The sequence below is a fragment of the Periplaneta americana genome, unplaced genomic scaffold (genome assembly GCF_040183065.1).
Source record: "Periplaneta americana isolate PAMFEO1 unplaced genomic scaffold, P.americana_PAMFEO1_priV1 scaffold_22, whole genome shotgun sequence".
NCBI classification, from domain to species: domain Eukaryota; kingdom Metazoa; phylum Arthropoda; class Insecta; order Blattodea; family Blattidae; genus Periplaneta; species Periplaneta americana.
The window spans coordinates 378,609-392,261 of NW_027185503.1; the positions used below are offsets into that span (position 1 = coordinate 378,609).

General features: G+C 36.3%; 1 protein-coding gene across 1 annotated transcript in view; it reads right to left on the bottom strand.

The window, feature by feature from the left end:
- Window positions 1–2,660: 2,660 nt before the first annotated feature.
- The window catches only part of LOC138693823 (nucleolar protein 12-like), a 150,152-nt gene continuing 139,159 nt past the window's right edge, over window positions 2,661–13,653 (bottom strand). The window contains exon 7 of the mRNA XM_069817651.1: window positions 2,661–4,411. The gene's annotated coding sequence lies outside the window, so the exon portion shown is untranslated. The remainder of the gene's footprint in view (window positions 4,412–13,653) is intronic.

The window sequence follows — 13,653 nt, forward strand, 5'->3', positions numbered from 1 at the left end:
GGAGATTTACGAAGTACAATATATAAAATTAATTGCTATTATTACTATTCCTATTATAATTAATTTATTATATTTCTTTTGTATTGAAAGTTAAAGGATCGGTTAAAAGTTCAACAATGTCGGATTTGATATGACGGATAAATTAATATTTGAAAAAAAAAAAAAAAAAAACAGTTTTCAACAAGTTCCTTAATTTTAAAGCCAGATTTGCAGACTTCAGGAATTTATTTCTCCGTCGAATGAAATCCAATTATGGTGAAATTTTTAGGCATGGCACACAAAATTATGCTCTCTTAAATGCGTGTTCCTTAATTTTTTTTTCAAAGCTCACATAAAAAGTTGTAAAATTGTTAAAAATTCAGCAATAATCAAATCTTTACTATATTAAGATAGACGTAAGCCTGTCTTAAAATTTGTATTTCTTGGAGCTGCTTGCAGATTTGAGAAGTCTCTTGTTTTCCAAGACTATTTTGTAGAATTCCTGACAGCTCACACTCATGTTCATTTTAATACATATTTCCGCTTTCACTAGTTCTGTTGACATTCTGTTCCTCTCATCTGTCCACAAACCATTCATGACTCTAAACACCCTTTCCACATGCGCGTTACTTGCTGGAATTGCTAGCACATGTCGCATTATTATTAACATATTAGGGGCCGTAGCTTTTTCGAAAATAGATACCCAAAGTTTCCAACACTGATATTTATCTTTGTCTTGCGTCAGTTTTGTTTTCACTGTCTTTAAAATTGACCATTCATTGTAGAGTTCATTTCCGTCAAATTCGAAAGTATTTGCAATTTCTTTGATACGCGAACTAAATCATTAAGTTAAATGAGAACAGAATGATCAAGAACAGATATAATTGAACATGTTACTGTTACCAAAATCTAACTTGGCCAGATACTGCAGCAGTCTGTCATACACAGTGGTGAACTCTTGCATTACAGTTTGCTTTTCTGTTTATGTGAGATTTCCAAGCGACATACTTCAAAACCGAAGAATGAGTCCTTTTTACGACTTTCTATTTGAGTCTTTACTTCCAACATGATTTTGTGCACTTCGGTTGAAAGGGTATTTTCATATTCTAATATTTTAATCGCCTTATAGAAAATTGGAAGTGTAGGCCTACAATTAACAAAATACAGAAAACATTCTGCCACTGACAATGAATGTTCATTTACTTCATCTTCTTGAGAACATGCAAATTTCCAATCACCTTCTGCCAAATAATAGGTCTACATTTTCAAAGCACGCCACATTTTAACAAGGCCTTCAACAGCTAATTGAAGGGGCAATAATCGAACTGAAATATGGCGAAAAATCTGAAAATAGTCCTGTTTAGCAAATCACTCGCACAAATTTCCGCACTTCGCATAACAGACTGCACTGCACTATAAAGCTGTAAGAACTGACTTGTGAAGGATCGAGGAAGTGAATATTGAGTTTTAAATTTGAAATTGTTCCATTGTTACGAATTCAGGTTTCGTTAAAGTACTGCTACGAAACTTTATTAATGACAAAGTTTAATTGAAAATGGTTGATTGAAGTCATATTTCTGAAATATATTATCATCATATCAACATTTCGCTATAGTGGAGAATTACCACGGTCGCTTTGAACCGTGCCGTTACGTTTACCACCAAATTTAACTACATACACAATGTCATCAACATAAGAACATGACGTTGGTGCGTGGCATAGTTGGCGGGAGAAATCTCTCTCTCTCTCTCTCTGCCTCCTTCGTTCTGAACATTACTGAGAGATAGCACCACTGTTAGCTACAAAGTGTATTTGCGCAAATATATTGCAAGTAGATTACGTGACTTATTACCTGGCTTAGATGAGAGTCTCGAGACAAAACAGTTTTGTGCTATATTTTTTTTCTCTCTGTCTACCTCCTTCGTTCTGAACATTATTGAGACATAGCACCACTGTTAGCGACAATGTGTATTTGCGTAAATATTGCGAGTAAATTATGATGAGTGCCTTAGATGAGAGGCTCGGGACAGAAACAGTTTTGCTGTAGCGCATGCGCGGACCTCTCATGCAGTGGAAGCGTGAACCTTACTTGAATTTTTCTCCGTTTCATTACTCTTTCATCTTGAATTTATTTTCGCGTGTACATTGCAGATTGAATGATTGAGCTCCCTTCTTGCTCCGGTTACAGACCTTGCATTTACGAAGGTTAGGTTTGGTTAGTTCAGGTTTTTATTAATCAAGTCCGCGCATGCGCAGACAGGTAATATGATCCTGTCGCGAGCTGCACGTGATAATTGATGTGAGGTCGAGGAGTGGGAGAAGGTTAGGTTAGGTTAGCTTTGGTTAGGTTAGTTTAGGTTAGCTTTGGTTAGGTTAGGTTAGCTTAGGTTAGCTTTGGTTAGGTTAGCTTAGCTTAGCTATGGTTAGGTTAGATTAGGTTAGCTTTGGTTAGGTTAGGTTTGGGTTAGGTTAGGTTAGGGTTAGGTTAGGTTTGGTTAGCTTAGGTTAGCTTTGTTTAGGTTAGGTTAGCTTTGGTTAGGTTAGGTTAGCTTAGCTTTGGTTAGGTTAGCTTAGCTTAGCTCAGCTTTGGTTAGGTTAGTTTAGGGATAGGGAAGTGACAGGAGATTTTAACATGAAGTTCATTTACATATTATGTAATATAAATGTTATCATTTCCATGTATTTGAAGAAACTTTTTAATTTTAACATAAAATTTGATTTCATTCGTCCATGTAGTAGTTAAAAATATATAATATTACAGTTTTTCATTCGTAATATTGATAAAAAAAATAATAGGCCTAAAATGAAAGCGGTGAATAATTTCAGGGTCCCTAAAATTTTTTTTTCGTAAAAGGCTAGGTATTTTTCTCTAGGCCAGAAATAAAACAGCAACGCCGTCATAATTACGTACTTTACGCTTTGGCGAACATTAACGGGAAATTTACTTTCCGTCATTTTCGTGGTATTCCGTGAAACACACCTTTCTTCCTGTTCATTTCCTTGTGATAACCTAGTTTAAGATCTTACTACATCTTCATTTCCTTTTAATGCATTCAAAAACCGCCGTTGTACTACATAAAACCTTGAACTTGACTAATGGAGTGAATTATTTAAGAATATAGTCGCGAATTTGGCTACCACCATTTCGATTATATTTTGTTTGGCAAGGCTCGGTACGGCCTGGTGATTAGTGGTCAGCGAGTAGCGTCGACTATCGATATTGGTCTGCCGTGGGTATTATGGAGATGTTCCCAAAATTTATGTTTTAATTTTATAATTGCGTCATCTTTCATTGTTGGTGTTGGCCTATTGTGAGAAACTAGTGTCTGATTGGTGAGACGAGAAGCGTGCTAAAACTTCAACACTATTACAGACGTTCATTTTTAAAGTTATATGCTTGCGTCATTGTAAATCTGACATAGATGCTCACTTTTGAAGTCATTTGATGGATAGTGAATATTTACTACAACATTGCTAATTATTAACATTTCAAACGCAATTTCCCCGGGCAAAGGTTTCTTGTCGGCCGGAAATGGATTCATAAAACCGGGCCCGGAGATCTGGCAACCCTATTATTCACGGCGGTTTCATGGAATCGGACTATGTTGTTGAATCCAGCACAGCTGTAAACAATGCTTGCCCTGTGCCCTTGCCGACAGCCGTGTCGTCTAACACGTATTATCGCCGGGGTCTCATGGTTAGCATTCGGCAGGTGTTTGAGCGGCCTCGTGCGTAACATTCGGCAGGTCTTTGAAATTTAATTGCATTATTGTTTTCAGTTTCTTATGTCGCCGCTCCAATCACTCGCCTCAATTTCAATGTTGCAACCAATAAGCTGCTTCCATTATTAAATGACACCTACTTGTCTAATCCACGTGGACTAAAACCGAGGTTGCAGTGTCTTGTGCTGAGGACGAGTTATTATTAAGAGTTAATTTTTTTTTTAAATGGGGATTTAGTGAAGTGAATTTTAATGGCAGGCAGAGTAACTATCTCATGCCCCCATGTTTTAGATTGCTACCAGTGCACTTCATTAGAACCAGGTACCCAGCTTCGAAGCCGTTAGCCCTGTGATCTTACAATATATTTATGTTCCCCTGTTATCATAATTCAGGGTTCGTATCTAAGAAATTAGCAAGTTCTTTGTGATAGTAGAAGAGAAAGAGTGGGGGAAAGGAAGTGGTCCGTGGCCCATTTCTTTTAGGGCTCATCCCGACATTTGTCTTATTGCTCAAGGGAAACCACGGAAAAACCTAGAGCAGGATGAGATGTCGTGCTGACGACAAGCCAATTGGCTATAGTGTGGTCGGAATATGTTCAGGTGGGAGGTTTTGATTTAATCATTATTCAAAATACAAATACATTAAAGGTACATTAAAAAAGTTTTTACAATTAGAACAATGCATCTATGCTGCCAACAATGTGATGACCCTGAAACAGAGAAATAACATTATTAGTGCATTAATAGACTTGTCTGTGTGTAGAGTCAAGTGGTTATTTAGTCTTCAAGTTGGTATTCGTCTTGTACGTTGTCGTTCCAAGCTAGAGGGTGGAGCACGCTCTTAGGTCTTTTATGTTTATCTAACGCAGGGTTGTAATTTCCAAGTGAAGAAATTAGTGGGTCTGTGCTGCTGTATGACTTGGTGTACGTGCAGAAGGCTTGATTTGAAATAAATTCTTGAATTGTCGGAATTTCTAGTTCTTCATGAATCAATCTAACAGGAGTTACTCTAGGAAGTCCTGTGATGAATCTTAAAATTTTGTTTTGGTAAACTTGTAATTTTTTACGGATTGTAATAGGTGCATGTCCCCAAGCAGGACAAGCATATAGTATTACTGACCTAATTAATGTTTTATACAAAGTTAAAGCTGTGTGTATGTTTAGATGTCTGCTTTTATTTAATATTGGATAAAGCTCCACCAATCTAGCATTGGCAAGTCTGAGTTTTTGTAGTACGTGTTCGGAGAAAGTGAGCCGTCTGTCCAGTGTTACTCCGAAATATTTTACTGAAGTTTTCCACTCGATTTGTGATCCATTTATGGCTAATTTTGTGTGATTTATGCCCGGTCTATTGAATTTATTTCTCCTGCTAAATAATATGGCTTGTGTTTTTGATATATTTAATTTAATTCTCCATCTGAGGAGCCATGGTTCAATGTCACGTAGGTGACCTTGTAGCCTATTTATGGCAAAATTTGGCTTCCACGATGCCGTGAGAAATGCCGAATCGTCCGCGTATAGCGCTAGAATGCTATTGTTGAAATTTTGATGAAAAGGTAGGTCATTAATATAAATTTGGAAAAGTATCGGTGCCAGAATGCTGCCCTGAGGCACTCCAGCGTTAATACCTCGCGACGTGGAGTACACGTCGTTCAGTTTAACCTGGAACGTTCTGCCCCGAATATAATTGTCCAACAGCTTGCCAAATAAAAAAGTCCCTGGAAAAAAAAAAATTAAGAGTTAAGAATGTCAACGTACGCGTATATGAAACAACAACAACAACAACAACAACAACAACAACAACAACAACAATAGCCATTCCCGTCGCTCTAATTTCCGGCAGCCAATCGCGTTGCAGGTCGGCTACTTTTAAACGTGTGCGTCTTGTAATTCGCTGAGGAAGACGTTATTCATTTCTTAAGGCTCGATAAATACTTAATATAATCGCCCGCCATTTTGGCTCTTTCGTTGGCATTCGCAGAAAGCACACGAAGACGTCATTTGCCGCTCAATTATTTGCTGAATTACAGTGCGTTTGATTTATTATCATAGGAGCTACGAGATGATAATGTTTAACGGTGTGGCAAATAGATTCCTCGTCTGGTAGTTCGGCAACGAAAGAAAAAAATTGCGAACGATACTACCTACCTAGATTTTATAGAGCCTTCACTTCGTAAGACGTAAGCAAAGAGGAGGAGTCACGCCGGGAATAACAGCGTCGCGACTATAGTTGTAAAATTGTATTTTCTTGATGAGTAGGTACCTGAGATGGTTTTATGCACATTTTTCTCTGAACGTTTAACTTTTGTTATACATTTATTCGACAACAATGGAATGGGTTTTCGTTCAAATTATAATGTTAACAATTATCCAATAAGATGTTTGTGTAGTAACGATCAGTCAACTTTACTCAGTTTCGAACGAGCTGTCTTTGCGGGAAGTTAATGTCAGTTGTGTGGTCGGTGTGATATTTTTCCAACTTTATTTGAACAGCTTTTAATTCAATTTTGTTCGTATATTTTTCTGTGCTTTAATTGAGTGAATTATTATTAGAGAGTATAGACAGTAAAGTAGTGTAGTTACTGAAAAATGAAACCGTTTAAAGTCAAGTACGAACATCTAAGTGGTGCCCAGAAAAGAAAGAAGAAGCGAGAGTTAGAAAAAGAAACAAATTAGTGAAAATAAGTATTTTTTTCTTCCTGGTCCTAGTAGTAGTGCTAGCTCCACAGTTACGAATGTTTGCAGTGCCACAAGTGAGTGCGCGTCTGAAGTGAAAAGTGATATAGAAATAGATGTTAGTGGAGACAGCAATTGTGAATGCATTAGCGAAAAAGAAGATTGTAACAAAATCGCCTTAAATGTAATTAGGCTACCAATATCGCAGTTGCAGAGTTTCAAATGATCGTGCAGATTATGAGTTAGAAGTAGATAATAAAACTAAAAAGTTCTTCGTTAGACAAAATCCTTATCAGCCAGAGCCAGCGGGCCCTTTCCCTAAAAATCCTAAGCAGGATAACAGATCCTTTTCCACGAAATATTACGATAAATTCACATTGACAGGGCAAAGAATTAGGAGAAAATGGTACTGTTATTCAATTAAAAATGACTCTGTTTATTGTAAACCGTGTTGGCTCTTTGGACAGCAGAAGTCGTCTTCAGCTTGGAGGGAAGGGGTCCGAGATTGGAGATGATAAACCAAAAGTATAGTGCAACACGAGACTATAAGGTTACGCACATTTCGACGGTCCCTAGGAAGAACCTTGTAACTGACATTTTGAAGAATTTGAGTTTTAATCGTAGAGCTGAAGGTTTCATAACAAACCATCTGTGGAATAAACATGAATAAGATCGGCTGGATATTTGGGCAGCAATCGCGCAATATTGAAATATTGTAACCAACATTCATACATTTTATACGTAGAATAGTGTTGTATCTACTTAAGAATTGTCGACTGCCTCCTGTCGCAATAATGTCCCGTTAAAACTATTGTAAGTGACACAGTTACCATAGTCTTCTCCGAATGAATAATTGAATCAGTGTATGTAATTTACAAGTACTGTATCTGCATTTTGCAACAACATGCAGACCTACAATAATCCGAGGCACGACAGCTCATGAAGGACCATGACCAACGAGACCAGCCGGCTGCTGGCCTCACGTCCACATGCCGAAAGAGATGTGGACGATCATCCAACCAGAATGCAGGTATCGTGTGGTTAACACGATGATCCCCCGAGCCGTTATAGCTGGCTTTCATAACCAGATTTCGCTACCTATCGTAGCTCCCCAAGTGCATCACGATGCTGGGTGGGCACCGGTTCCATACACTTGCCGAAATTTCATGAGAAAATTCCCCCATGAGGACTCTAACCAGCGCGCATTCCGTAACGTGAGTCCTAGCGTCCTGTCATTTTGTATCACAGATTGACCTGCACCAAATGGAAATGGCACCAGAGCAAGATACTTCTGATGATAACGATAAGGGGCTTCTACAACACATTGTATTTGACAATAGTACAGTATTATAATATGACTGTTCAGGATAAATTCCCGGAAAAAAAGAACACACATGGAATAAAGCAGATTCAATCCATCCTTTAAATGAACGAAGAAAAAAAGAAAGAACAGCATTCACTCTGAACAACGGATAATGCTAGTGAAAATAGCTAAAGCAAGTGGAAACCCTATTAGGTAACTTAAATAGCACAAATCGGTTTTAAAAACTTAAAATCTCTAATCGCCAACGAAAAGAACTGAAATTTGACAGAAGAAAATGAAAAAGTGTTTCGATGAAAGTGAAACAAATTCAAATTGTTCCTGAATTAAGCAAGAAAATATTCATAAAATACAATCATATTGATGAACAAAAACATACAGTAGCATTGACATACAACGCGAAGTCAAATTCAGGACTTGGAAGGATATAAATCTAAAATATGATTACATTGCTCCACTACCCATCTCCCAAAGTAAAGTATTCATCGATTTGCTATCATTGTGACGAAATACAGCCCATATTCCTGGCATTTATCACGGCTGTGATGAATAACATTAAATTCAGTGGCATTGTAAAACAAATTACTATACTTTTTGTAAATATTTATGCACATTCCTGTTTGTAGTTATGTAGTTACAATTCTGTTAAGTGTAAACTGTGACATTATCGCTCCTTCTTTCACAAGCAATACTACTGTATGTCACATACAATGTTAACTTCCTAATGTTGTAAGTAACAATACGCATATAAGGAATGATTTCAGAGAATGTGTTATCACTACAATGGGGTAAGATATCAATTTCAATAATGGTAATGCAAAGAAAAAAGGCCTAATGCAAAATCCTGATTTTTCACAGCCATCCGAAGTTGTTTTTAATTGTACAGCAAAAGTTCATTTTGTCAGTTGCAATGTTCTTCCTTGGGACCGTCGATTTGAACTAGGGTTGCCAGATCTGCGGGCGCCGCCCAGTGTGCCCGGTTTTATGAATCCATCTCCGGCCGACAGGAAATCTTTGCCCGGAGAAATTACGTTCGAAATGTTAATAATTATAATGTTGTAGTGAACATTCACTGTCCATCATAGAACTTTAAAAGTGAGCATCTGCGTCAGACTTACAATGGCGCAAGAATATAACTTTAAAAGAGAGTGTCTGCGGTAGTGTTGATGTTCAGCGCGCTTTTCTTTCCGCACATCAGGCACCAGTCTCTCACACTACGCCAACAATCACCAACAATGAAAGATGACGTAAAAAAAAACTTAAAACAGATAATTTTGATATGCTGATAATATATTTCAGAAATATGACTTCAATCAATTATTTTCAATTAACTTTTTCCATTAATAAAGTTTTGTAGCAATATTTTAACGAAACCTGAATGCATAACAATGGAACAATTTCAAATTTAAAGCTCAATATTCCCTTCCTTGATCCTTCACAAGTCAGCTCTTACAGCTTTATAGTGCAGTGCAGTCTGTTATGCGAAGTGCGGAAATTTGTGCGAGGTTTTTTAGTATTGTGTTGTGTTCACTATGAATCCGGCAAAAAGATACTTTAGTTCTTTTCGTGATGAATGGCTGACGAATGATAAGTACAAGGACTGGCTAGGAAAAGGAGAGGATGAACTTTCTTGCAGGTGTAAAGTGTGCAATGTTTCATTTACAGTAAAGTATGATGGCGTTAAAGCTGTTAGTATTTGGAATCAGAGAGGCACAAAGAACATTGCAGAGTACAAAGTAGGAATAATTCTATTCTGAAATTTATGCCCCCACGATATTCAGTTGAACATGATAAATTTACAGCAACTGAGTTTGCTTTAACATTTCATGGTGTAAAACATCACCACCCCTACAGTTCACAAGATTGTGGGAATAAATTTTACTCTTGTGTTTTCTGTGACACTTCAGTAGCGGGGAAAAAAAAAAAAAAAAAAAAAAAAAAAAAAAAAAAAAAAAAAAAAAAAAAAGTAAGTTGTGCGCGAACCAAAAGTGAAGCCCTAGTTACAAGCGTTCTTTTACCATTCTCACAGGAAAGGCTTCTGAATGACTTGGAAAATACCCCATTCTCAATTCGTTCAGATGCGTCAAATAAAGGTAATAAGAAGCATTTCTCATTTTTCTGTAAAACATAGAAAACATAGCGATATACTACACTTCTATGAAGACAATAATACAGTGCTGAGGACATTTCAAATAAAATAGATCAACTGTTGCAGAAAATGGACTTTGTTTAAGTAACATTATAGCTTATTCGGCTGACAATGCATCTGTTAACTATGGTAAATACAATTCAGTGTTCAGAAAAATGAAAGACAAAAATCCTAATATAGTAAAGGCTAATTGTTGTTGCCATGTACTGCATAATTGTGCCAAATTTGGTTTTAAATTCCTTAAATATGTTGAGGCATTAGTCTTGAAAATATATTCCGACTTCTCGTCGTCATGTAAGAATGTTGAGGAATTTTTCTGTGAATTTGCTCAACAGGACTATTTTCAGATTTTGCGTCATATTCCAGTTCGATGGTTGTCTCTTCAATTAGCTGTTAAACGCCTTGTTAAAATGTGGCGCGCTTTGAAAATGTATTATTTGGCAAAAGGTGAAGGAGAAACACATCCTTTAATTTCAAAATTTGTATGTTGCCAAGAAGATGAAGTAAATGAACATTCATTGTGAGTGGCAGAATGATTTCTGTATTTTGTTAATTGTACACTTACAATTTTCTGTAAGGCGATTAAAATATTAGAATGTGAAAATACGCTTTCAACCGAGGTGCACAAAATCATATTGGGAGTAAAAACTCAAGTAGAAAGTCGTAAAAAGGACTAATTTTTCGGTATGGAAGTGAATATGTCGCTTGAAAATCTCACAGAGGCCGAAAAACAAACTGTAATGAAAGTCTTCACCGCTGTGTGTGACAGATTGTTGCAGTATCTAGCCAAGTGGTACGATTTTAGTGACAATAACATATTCTCAGTTATATCTGTTCTTGATCTTTCTAGCCCATCACTGTTCTCATTTAATGAAATGAAATGAGTGGTGAATTTTAAAGAAAGTGATAACAACACTGACGCAAGACAAAGATAAAAATCAGTGTTGGAAACTTTGGGTATCTTTTTTCGAAAAAGCTACGGCCACTAATATGTTAATAATAATGCGACATGTGCTAGCAATTCCAGCAAGTAACGCGCATGTGGAAAGGGTGTTTAGAGTCATGAATGGTTTGTGGACAGATAACAGGAACAGAATGTCAACAGAACTAGTGAGAGCGGAAATTTGTATTAAAATGAACGTGAGTGTGAGCTGTCAGGAATTCTACAAAATAGTCTTGGAAAATAAGAGACTTCTGGAATCTCCAAGGAGCTCCAAGAAATACAAATTTTAAGATAGGCCTACGTCTATTCTTAATACAGTAAAGATTTGATTATTGCTGAATTTTTAACAATTTTACAAATTTTTTTATGTGAGGCTCTGAAAAAATTAATTAATATGCATTTAAGAGAGCATATTTTTCTGTGCCATGCCTAAAAATTTCACCATGTTTGGATTTTATTTGACGGAGGAATAAATTGCTAAAGTCTGCAAATCTGGCATTAAAATTAGGAAACTTGTTGAAAACGTTTTTCTTTTCACGATTTCAAATATTAATTTATGCATCAAATCAAATTCGATATTTTTTTATTTTTAACCGATCATTTGCAATACAAAATGAAACATAGCAATAATTAATTATAACGGATATAATAATAATAATAATAATAATAATAATAATAATAATAATAATAATAATAATACGGCCAATAATAGTACTAATAATTAATTTTATAGGCTTCGTAAATCTCCAGGTTTTGTCGATAGTTCAACCTGGCAACCCTAATTTGAACACATGCGTAGTTTTCGATTCGTGGAGTTAAGAAAAACACAGTTGACGCGGATTCAGAATTAAAGAAAGGTGAAAATATATGGAAATAGGCCCTTAAGCGAATTGTGAAAGTGACTTTAACTCTGGCATCCAATAATCTAGCTTTTCGGGGACATAGGGAACAAATTGGAAAATCAAACAGTGGAAACTTTTTAGCAAACATCGAACTTCTCGCAAAGTACAATCCTGTATTACGCGATCTCATAAATAAACGAAAATATACACAAAAGTACCTAAGCCCTTCCATTCAAAATGAGTTAACAAATGTTTCATCCCGTGCAGTTGAAAAAGAAATTATTAATGGCAATAACTCTGCCCCATTCTTTTCAAGAATTACAGATACAACACAGGACATATAAAAAAAAAGAACAATTAAGACAGATATTTAGATATGTCACAGTTTCACATGATGTAACTGGAAAGCTTTGTGACGTGAAGATAAATGAGAGCTTCTTAGGTTTTCGCGAAATAAAAGATCAAAGTGCATTAGGAATAGAGAAGGAAATATTCAGTGCAATAGACGAAAAGGGACTCTTATTAACTAAATGCCGTGATCAGAGGTATGACGGTTGTGCCAATATGACAGGCGTATACAAAGGTGTCAGAACGAGAATCGAACAAAGACAAAGAACTGCAAAATATGTACATTGTGCAGCGCATAATTTAAATATAGTACTTAACGATGCTGCATGTGGAATGCAAGAGTTAGGTCCTTTTATGACACAGTGGAAATGTTGTATATTTCTTCAGTCATGGTATTAAAAGATGGGAACATTTGCTATCTTTTTATACCTTAAAAAACTTTGCCCAACACGTTGGTCTTCGAGATACCAGTCTGTTAAAGCCCTGCGTTATGCTTATATCGATGTACTTAAGGCTCTGTCAAAATTAATATTGATATCTAAAAAAAAAAAAAAAGGAAGAAAGAGAACAAGCTGTTGCTTTGAAAAACCAATTAGAGAAATTTCAATTCATTTTTCAAATAGTGTTGCAATCAAAGATTCCAGAATGTACTAATCTAGCATCACAACTTATGCAATCGGAAAATGTAGAGCTTGATAAGGCGTGTTCTTTTATTCAGAATGCAGCCGATAATTTATCTTGTTACCGAAATAATTTTGAAGAAGCAATGTCATCAGCTACATCTTTGGGCATTCCACCACATTTGAAAATAAAAGAACTTGAAAAGTAAAAAAACATTTGATGAATTGTGTCAGGACGAGCAGCTAGTAGATCCAAAGATATATTTCAGAACCACTGTTTTAATGGCTGTTTGGACATTATTGTAGCCCAATTAAAACAGGTTTGAGGGTATGCATAATGTTAACCATTTCTCCAAAATTATTTCCCCAAAATTTCTAAATTCTGCTGCCGACGAAGAGATTCACAATGTGGTTCTTCAAAATGAATATGAGGAAGATTTATCCAGTGAATTCCCAGACCAGGTAATAGGTTTCAGAAACGCTCTGAACAAAGAAATAGCCCCATTAACCTCTGTACCTGAATTAACAAATCTATTAGTAATAGAAAATTCAATCGTAGCTGCTAGCGTTCCAGACTTATGCCCGGCATTTTACCTATTTCTAACTATTCTGGTTACTGTTTCTTCGGCCGGACGATCATTTTCGAAGCTAACACTTATAAAGAACTATCTGCGGAATTCTGTGACCCAAGAAGACTTGGTGAACTCAGCCTCCTCAGTATCGAATGTGAAAGGGCTAGATCCGTTGATGTCAGTGGAATCATCAATACCTGCGCATCACAGAAAGCGCGCCGCATGGTCCAGTTTCACTAGAGTTCAATGTGAGTACACTTAAGTTTTATAAGTACAACAAGCAGCAGATACAAGTATATGCTTATTGATAGCCTACCCGCCTGCTTAATTTCAATCACTATAGTAAAGTTGCCACGTTTAATTATTAGGCAGCGGCATTCCTTTTAAGATTTGTAGGTCTTTATTGCATGCACCGATAATAAAATGAAAATGCGACGTTTTTCACGTCTTGTTTGTTGCTGCTATATATTAATATAACATG